The sequence below is a fragment of the Leopardus geoffroyi genome, chromosome C2, assembly GCF_018350155.1.
Source record: "Leopardus geoffroyi isolate Oge1 chromosome C2, O.geoffroyi_Oge1_pat1.0, whole genome shotgun sequence".
Taxonomy (NCBI): domain Eukaryota; kingdom Metazoa; phylum Chordata; class Mammalia; order Carnivora; family Felidae; genus Leopardus; species Leopardus geoffroyi.
In genome coordinates this window covers 128,619,759-128,627,139 of record NC_059333.1, presented here as the reverse complement: position 1 = coordinate 128,627,139, position 7,381 = coordinate 128,619,759, and the positions used below count along the sequence as shown (strand labels likewise).

At 41.6% G+C, this 7,381-nt stretch overlaps 1 pseudogene; it reads right to left on the bottom strand.

Annotated features, from left to right (window-relative positions):
* Positions 1-2,839: 2,839 nt before the first annotated feature.
* On the bottom strand, positions 2,840-3,807 carry LOC123611538 (annotated as a pseudogene).
* Between the last annotated feature and the right edge of the window lie 3,574 nt (positions 3,808-7,381).

Below are 7,381 nucleotides of genomic sequence, written 5' to 3'. Positions count from 1 at the left end.
AGATTGCTAAGGTTTGGGGGAAAGTAGGTGGATTGGGGGTATTTCCCTTTTACTCAAAGTGTCTAATCCTGCGGTTGTGTCATTAAACTCTACATGAAGGAATTCACTATGGTAGAAGAGATCACTCTTGGAGGGCTGTGGCTTATTCTACTTTTTCCTTTACATTTTAAGAGGCATACTCTACCCAATCTGTACAACTGCTTCTTTAACATCAATGTCTTCCATCACTAGAGCCACTTTTTGAGTCATCTTATATAGATTTTTCCAGAATGCTATGTTCACTCTCACCTAAGTTATTTGAGATACAGCCCCTTCAACATCTTTCTTTGGAAATGTTGTGGCTTGGGTTAACATTTTTAGTGTATTGCTTTTGAGAAAATCCTTAATTCATATGAGTGTCATTGGAAGGCACCACAGAATGTGATGGTTTCTATTTATGGTTAATGTTAATCCTTTGACCATATGGTAGTTTAAATTTCTGGTAGAAATTCCTTTTGCATGGTGTTATAAGCTCATTCCTGGGCTGCTATACTTGTGTAATTTATTAATGTGAAAAATGGACTTTGAAATGTAATAGTCCAGAGCTAATATGGAGAGCAGCAAGGGAATTTAGTGTGCTTAGAGAAGAGCTGTTTCTATGGAAACTAATTCCTTTGAGTGAAGTCCTGGGGTCCCTGAGCTGCAGGGTGTTTCTGTGTCCAGGTGATGCAGCCTGGGTCCCAGGCTCAGCTCCGACATGAATCTCCAGGTTCCATGGGCAAGTCCCAAAATCTTTGGGACTTAACCTTCTCATCTGTGACTTGGAAGAGTCAGATGAGTTCAGTGTTTACTAGACTAGATTTTGGAGTATTAGCGACCAGTAATATATTTATTTAAAGTTCTAATTTTGGAATAATTTTAGATTCACAGAGAAGTTGTGAAAGATAGTACAGAGAGTTCCCATGTAACTTTTAACCAGTTTTCTCTAATGTTAACTCATTACATAGCCACAGCACATTTGTCAAAACTAAGAAATTAACGTAGGTGTAATACTATGCACTAAGCTACAGATTTTATTTGGATTTCCCTAATTTTTTCACCAATATCCTTTTGTCTGTTCCAAGTATCCAATCCAGGCCACTACATGCATTTAAGCATGTCTCCTTAAAATCCTCCAATCTGTGACTATGATCTTGTCAGCTTTAAAGAATGCTGGCCAGGTATATTGTAGAATGTCTCAACTAGTAATATTTTTAAAAAGAAAAACAAAATTAGAGGATTAGTCTAGCTTTGGAAAAATTACACAAGGTGTATGAATGAGGTCTCTGTGTTGTGAGTGACAGAAAATTCACCCTGAATTGTCCTCTCAAACAGGGAATTTATTGGCTCATGTAACTAAAAAGGCCAAGGGCATATGTGGCTTCAGAATGACATTCATCTCCAATTTTACCTGTTCTTGGCTTGGTTCTTCTCTCTTCTGAATATTCAGGTCATTCTCAGCTATGTACTCACCACATAGTTACAAGATGGCTTCCAGCAGCCCACATGGCTATATCCATCCAGTGTGTGTGTGTGTGTGTGTGTGTGTGTGTGTGTGTGTGGTAAGAGGTATTCACCTCTGCTCCACGTTCACAACTAAAAAGATAATCAGTTTTCTGCTTCTGATGTGAGGATGTGTTGCCCAGAGTTGTGGCCACTATATTGTGATCATGAAGGGAGCAGGCTGACAGCTGAGGAGGACACAAGAACCTTAAAGATAGATAAGAACCTGGGTTCTGGGTGATTTTATTTAGTTGTGGAATTAATCAGCCATGGATCTGGATTGGTTATATGAAATAATAAATTCCCTTGCTGCTTAAACTTTTGTTAGTTGAGTTTCGTTTTACTTGCAACTGAAAGCATTCCAAATGATACAATGATATTGCAGGTTTCCTTGTTGGATACAGGATATTACCTGGATACAGATTTGCTTGTTGGGCTTCTCTATTTGACAGCATAATACAAATTGGAGCCCAACGTTTTTTGGCTTGTAGTTTTCATTAGAATTATTGTTGAAAAGCCCAGCTTCACCTGGGCATTTTGACAAAAACAGAAGTGATGCTCATCAGTTCACATAATATAGAGCATTTGAGTAATATTTCCAATATTTCTGGTTGCTTCTTCCCATGAAGGCTAGAAGCAAACCATAGGGACAGGGCAGGGAGGGGGCAGGAAGGGGTTTGCAGGGTGCACCTCACTCAGAGCATATCCAGTACAGAGGCTTCTGCTCATCCAGTGGGCACAGTCTGGAGTTGGTCAGAGAGGGACACCTTGCCTGGAGAACACTTTCTCATGACAAACATTTGGGCACCTGGGCTGAGATGATCTTGTCTAAGGCCTTTCAACTCAGGCTAGCACTGTGTGATGTAATGGTGTGGAGATCACCATGCCCACAGCGGGGGCCCTTTCTCTCAGTGTAATAATCACTGAAGTACTGAGCACCTGAGTAATGAAAGTTGTTTTTAACTTTTTTTAAATGTTTATTTATATTTGAGAGAGACAGAATATGAGTGGGGGAGGGGCAGAGAGAGATGGAGACAGCATCCAAAGGAGACGCCCATCTCTGAGCTGTCGGCACAGATCTTGACACAGGGCTCGAACTCACAAGTCATGAGGTCATGACCTGAGCTGAATTTGGACATTCAACGGACTGAACCACCCAGGTGCCCCAATAAAGGTTTTTTAATAAAGATTTTTATAAAAGGATAAAAGGTTTTTTTTTAATAAAAGGTTAAAAGTGATTTTTAAAAAGGTTCAAAGAGGTCTTTAAAAATCACTGAAATTAAAAAAAAAAGAAGAGTGTAATTATTACTGAAAACACAAGCCCATGGTTTCTCATTGAAGACTAATGTTTTCAAGGGCTAAAGGAATAACAATTTGGAAATGCATTGGCTTCTCCCATCGTTATGCCCTATACACTCACTTTTTTTTTTTTTTTTTTTTGAAAGAGAACTTGTAATTACTTTAATGTACAGAAAACTCAACAGCATCCACTTACCCTAGTTTGGAAGCCAGTTCTTTGGCCTTTATCTTTTCCAACTTGGCAATGCAAGCCACCAACTTTGGACTCAGGGCATTGCCTCCCCAGTGACAATGGATCTCATCATATCTGTCATTGTCATGGGTCCTGATGGCTTCTACCAGCTTAGCTCCTTTGTCTTCCAAGTTAACTTGTGTGAAGGTGAGAGTGGTGCAGGTCTTCCTGTGGACCAGAATGCCCCAGCCTGGCCTTCCTCTTGATGATGCAGGGGGGAACCCCATCTTACGACATAGGGCAGCCAAGAAGACAACCCCAGCTCAGTGGGATCCACAGCACATGCAATCACTACCAGCTGAGCCTTCTTGTTTTCCACTAAGGTGGTGACAATATTAACCCCAGCTTGAAGGACAGGTGGCCTCTTAATGGGGACATCCCCTTTGCTGGCAGCTTTCTTCTCAGCCTGGGCCAATGATCTCTGCTTCTTCTCTTGCTTTGTCTTGCTGTCTGTGGGCCAGCTTCAGCAGTTGAGTAGCTGTTTGATGATCCAAGGCCTGGGTGGACTGGTTAATCGCGGGAGGCACTTTTACACATTTATAGAGAACAGGCTTTCGCCGCTACAGCCCAACGTAAAGGGGCCATTTGACCTAATGGGTGAGGTCCCTTTTGGGCTGGATATCCTGTCCGATGCCAAAATTCTTGGGCTTTTTCTCAAATGGGATTGACAGCTTCTTGGCCTCCTGCTTCTTCACCACAGCAGGGGCCAGGGCCACCTTCTTCCCCTTAGCTTTTTTTCTTTTTGGCATCTTTGGTGGCTGGAGGAGAGAGCTATACTCACTTCTTTTAAAGAAGTATATGATGTATATGAATAGTTTTTGCTTGTCCCTCTAGCTTTTTAAAATGAAAACGATTTTAAAATGGAAACGGTTTGGAGGCACCTGGGTGGCTCAGTTGGTTAAGCGTCCGACTCTTGGTTTTGGCTCAGGTTATGGTCTTGCTGTTCCTGGGATCAAGCCCACATTGGGCTCTACGCTGACAGTACGGGGCCTGCTCTGGATTCTCTATCTCCCTTTCTCTTTGTCCCTCCTGCATGCATTCTCTCTCTCTCTCTCTCTCTCTCTCTCTCTCTCAAAACAAATGAGTAAAAACATAAAAAATAAAATTTCTAAAAAATTTTTAAAAATATGGGTGCCTGGGTGGTTCAGTTGGTTAAGCGTCCGACTTTGGCTTAGGTCATGATCTCGCAGTTCCTGGGTTTGAGGCCTGCATCCGGCTCTGTGCTGACAGCTCAGAGTCTGGAGCCTGCTTCAGATTCTCTGTCTCCCTCTCTCTCTCTGCCTCTCCCCTGCTCACGCTCTATGTCTATCTCTTAAAAAATGAATAAAAGTTAAAAAAATTTTTTTTAAATAAAATGAAAACAGTTTTACTCCTTCCCTCCCACACACACTTTCTCACGAGGAGATACATACTTACATGAATACTCTCAGACATCGTGTGGATCCACATATTTTGGGCATGTATATAAAACCATTTATAGGGATTTAATCCATGAATCATAAACAGAAGATTCTCATTAGGAATGAGCAGTGGCCTCTTTAAGCTTGCATAGTGCTTATAGTATTTGAAGATGGAAAACTCTCAACGTTTTATAGATTCACAGTGGACTCTGCATTTTAATATTAAAAACTTAGAAATGGTAGTAAGTCCAAGAGGCAGTAATAATCTGATACGATAGCAGTGCTGTATTCAGGGCTTGGCATAGAGTAAGTTGTCAAAAACATTTGCTGAGAAAAAAATGACACTTTCTCTCCCATTTTTAATGACTGAAAAAGAGAAATAGAGGTTTTCAGGGTAAAAAGTGACAAAGCAGAGCTTTCGGGAAAATCAGTGACTTCAGGATAAAATAGCACGTATTCCCAGATCGTTAAGCACTGAAGCAATTTTTAAGTTACTCTGTAAACTTCAACAGGGCTGTGGACAGCCTCATGCAGATTTGTTATCTTTCAGTGAATGAAATTTCTTTTTTAGTGTCAAACTGGCTCTGTGTCGTGAGCCCATTTTTCTGGGACTGTAGGTGTTTTCAGCAACCCACGCAAAGCCCTCAAGGGCCTGGGCACTCACTCCACTGCTGAGGCTTCCACTTTCTCCTCTTTTCTCTTCTTGCTCTCAAATTAGTGTGGCTGAAACCCTATCTTTATGTGGGTCAGGGCTTCCTTTTTCCTTAAAATGTCTTTTTTTTTTCCACTTTAAAAACAAACAAACAAAACCACTCCTCTATTTCCAGAAATTCTTTGCACTTCTTTATTTCCTGTTGGCTTATTCAGAGACATTTTTTGCTAATGAAGTTTCAAGATGATTTCTTGAAACTGTTATAAAGTTATGTAACTTTGCTGATTTAAAACTATCTTCTTTGCTAAATTCTTAACTGTTGAGTCTCTTTCTCTTTTCAGAGCAAAGGCTCCTTCTTTTTTTTGTTTTTTTCTCGATCTGAATTAGAATTTCTTTATTTTATTTTTTATTTTTTTAAATTTACATCCAAATTAGCATATAGTGCAACACTGGTTTCAGGAGGAGATTCCTTAGTGCCTCTTACCCATTTAGCCCATCCCCCCTCCCACAACCCCTCCTGTAACCCTCTGTTTGTTCTCCATATTTATGAGTCTCTTCTGTTTTGTCCCCCTCCCTATTTTTATATTATTTTTGTTTCCCTTCCCTTATGTTCATCTGTTTTGTCTCTTAAAGTCCTCATATGAGTGAAGTCATATGATGTTTGTCTTTCTCTGACTGACTAATTTCACTTAGCTTAAGGCCTTCCAGGTCCATCCACGTAATTGCAAATGGCAAGATTTCATTCTTTTTGATTGCTGAGTAATACTCCATTGTAGATATATATATATACCACATCGTCTTTATCCATTCATCCATCGATGGACATTTGGGCTCTTTCCATACTTTGGCTATTGTTGATAGTGCTGCTATAAATATGGGGGTGCGTGTGTCCCTTCGAAACAGCACACCTGTATCCCGTGGATAAATGCCTAGTAGTGCAATTGCTGGGTCGTGGGGTAGTTCTATTTTTAGTTTTTTTGAGGAACCTCCATACTGTTTTCCAGAGTGGCTGCACCAGCTTGCATTCCCACCAACAATGCAAAAGAGATGAGCAGAGGCTCCTTCTTAACTAATGATGGTCATAACAGCAAAACTTAAGTGGATTTTGCACTGTATGGATCTCGGTTTCTCAGGATGTCAATCCGTTAGGCATATTCCCCACCCTACTCATCCCTGTACCCCCGAGTCTGATCCCAGATTTAATAATCCTCTGTTCTGCAACAATTGTTATTACCTCCTGTTTTAACCCTGCTGATTCATACCATTTCGCCAAAACCTACCTGTGTACTCCGAGGGTCTACTATGGGCTTGTTTGGGGGCTCCCGGGACATGCTGTCAAGAAAAGAACCTTGTACTGGATGTGGGGCCCAGTGCCTGATTCTGCCTTGGTTTCCCCATCTGCAAAGCATGGAGCCTGGAGTGGATGTCTATGGTTCCTTTAGTCCCAGGCCCTGATCTGCCCAAGGCATGATGCCAGCCATTCTATTTTTAAACACCTCAGAGAAGAAAATTCTAGAGTCCATGGTTCTTTAATTTTTCTGTCCAGTAATTGTAAAAAATTTCTTCCTTCCATCATAGAAATCTTTTCCCATTCAATCAAGGCCTGCTTCTGCAGCTACATGGTTAAGTGGCATTTGCACACCAATAGATGTAAGAGGCTTTCCTAGTCTTCTTCATAAATGCGGAATACCACAATTATTCATTTGTTTCCAGAATAAAGATTACAGGTACAATGGCGTGGTGCAAGGAAGATGGGCTTGGGCTGGGGCAGAAAGCCCCTCTGTTTCTGAGAGATCTTGGCTCTCAGAATTTCATTTCCCCATCTGTGAGGTGGGGATCTGGCCATCCTGGCCTCAGGGCTGTTTTGAGGATGCATGGAGAGGATGCACCCAAATAAATCCCCACAGGAGGTGGCTATCCTCAAGGTATGGGATTATGCTGGAGTGAAGTCAGGGATCTGGCTGTGCACGGAGACCCCTCAGGAGCGGCTTTCACCCCACGGAATCTTTGGTGGAATGCGGTGGGTTATAAACAAATGGAAAGAATAAAGTGGAAATAGAGCCTCCCAGAGAATCTGGCTCCCTGTGACTCAGTTGGGGGACTGCGCAGGGAGCCATTTATTTGGAACACTGTGGCTCCCTCCTGTGCCTTCCTCAATCCCGGGTTAAAAACAAAAGAAAACAAAAAAACAAAACAAAACAAAAAAACTTTCCCGAACTTTCCCATTCCTCTATGGCTTGGCTGCGAACTCTGAAATTCCATCCCGTATTTGTTGTC